Source organism: Octopus bimaculoides, chromosome 4, assembly GCF_001194135.2.
Source record: "Octopus bimaculoides isolate UCB-OBI-ISO-001 chromosome 4, ASM119413v2, whole genome shotgun sequence".
Taxonomy (NCBI): domain Eukaryota; kingdom Metazoa; phylum Mollusca; class Cephalopoda; order Octopoda; family Octopodidae; genus Octopus; species Octopus bimaculoides.
In genome coordinates, this window is record NC_068984.1 from 95206505 (window position 1) to 95208907 (window position 2403).

Here is a 2403-nt window from a genome sequence, read left to right on the forward strand (position 1 = left end):
GGTAACCCTATCAACTCCCTTATCAGTAGAACATACCCTTTTAGTAGAACCCCCTGCACTGATAGGAACTGTATCGTATGTAGATTTAGCCCACAAACAAACTGTAAAACCAGAAATGTGGTCTATAGTATAAGATGTACAGAGAGACAATGCAGTAACAAGACAACGACGTATGTAGGTGAAACAGCACGGAGCATAGGAGAGCAGGTAAATGACCATTGGAGGGAACTTAAGAAAGGGAAGAGCTCATCAGTTCTGTACCAGCACGCTGAGCAAGAACATGGAGGCTCACCCAACAACATAGAAATTAAAATCTTATCCACACATAGCAGAGATGCAGCACTTCGACAAATTACAGAAGCTACACACATATTAGAAGATAAACCTAGCCTGAATAGAAAACTGGAATGGAACACTAACACACACTCCTAACAAACCACAACATATGACAATAAATTCCCCATAAACCAATAATAATATGAACAAAATATAATACAATACAATACATAGATAAACAAATGGAATTAAACACTACATACGTTAACAAAATTAAATTAAATACAAAAAAAAAGTAGGTATAAACACATGAACAAATAAATAAATAAAAACAAAAATAAACGAACATGTATTAACAGAGGATATAGATAATACAGGCACTCTCCATACACACACATGCACTTACAAAACATAGACACACATTGCGGGATACGCATGCGTAGACACATGCAATAGGAATACAAAATACAAAATGGCTGATAGTTAGCAAGGTGGGACACACATAAGAAAGAAACCAAAGGACCACTGATGAGGTCACAGAAGTGTGACGAAAGAACTCTGGCCGAAATAGGATTAATGTTATGTAATATAATATAAAGCTGAAGCAAATTAACACCAAATATACAGTGCGTGTGTTTTTTATTGGCTAAACTGGCAATATGACCATTCCCAAGTACAACATCTGTTTCAACACACGATTTCACATAAAAAATCTTGCAAAACAAATATATATATATATATATATATATATATATATATGTATACATATACACACACACACATATATACCTATATACATACTTTTTTACATATCAATACAGATGCTTATACAAATACACACATGTTTTTTTCTATTCTACCTTATTTTTGGATCTATTATAATATTTAAAGGTTTTGTAGTACCTATGTTTACATGATGATATCGCGTCTGACTTGCTATTCATTAGATTGTCAAATTTATATAGTAATATATGCAGTGATTCTAATGTGCATAAACGGCAATTATTTGATTTATGTGTATATGGTATAGCAGAATCTATTATTGACCAGTCCAATTTATAATTAATTTTGTTTTTATTGAGTTTCTGTATGTATGTGGCTAATGAAGTTTTATTATTATTTATATTTGGTTTAAATGAGTGTATATACGCTAGATATCTTTGTTTAAAATTAATAGAACTCCCTATGTATACCATTTTATGTGAATTATTAATTACTGTGACTATGCATTTATATACTATATTAAGTCTTTTACAATTGCCTTGTAAAGGGCATATTTTTTTATTTTTACATGAGCAATTTTTACTGTTTTTATATTTCTGTTGTGGTGAATAGTTATTATTATTATTATTATTATTTGTGGTGTATAAAGTATTACTTATTGAATTTGTTGTAGTATTTATTATCTTGGAATTATATGTGTTTGCTACTTGTGATTTATTGTTTCTATTGGGTTGTATTGTTGGATTTATTGATGCATTTTGTCTTTTTTCAGTTATATGGTATTTTTTTTTTAATCCTATTATATTAATATTACTATTAGGGGTTTGTGTGTTTATATCACTATATTTACTTTTACTTCTATTTGTGATATCATTATTATTATTATTAATAATATTATTGTAATTATGGTGGGGTTTTTTTTTATATGTATTAATCTTTCGTCTATTTGAACTGGCAATAATAGATCCTATGTTTGGTGTTGTGGAAAATGAAACTTTAATGCATGATCTATTGAATATATGGTGATATTTGTGATCTGTGGGGAAACATTTTTTAATTATATTAAGAAATTTTTTTGCTAAGCCTTTGACTCTTAACCCTTTCATTACTATATTTCTGACCAAAATACACCCCTCATGAGTTTCAATTAAATTCTAAAATAATCATGAATTTAGACTAGTCTCATTAAACACCTGTAACTTTTTTATTTATCAACATATTCTCACGGTGGTGCACCAGCATGACCGCAGCCACTTGGCTGAAACACATAAATAAATAAATAAATATTAATGTGATATTTGGAACATAATTAAAGAAAGGGTTCTTAATTCTATTACATAATTTTTGTCTCAAAGTTCTCCACGTACTGGGGTACTGCTAGTGTCTCTCACATATAAATATTGG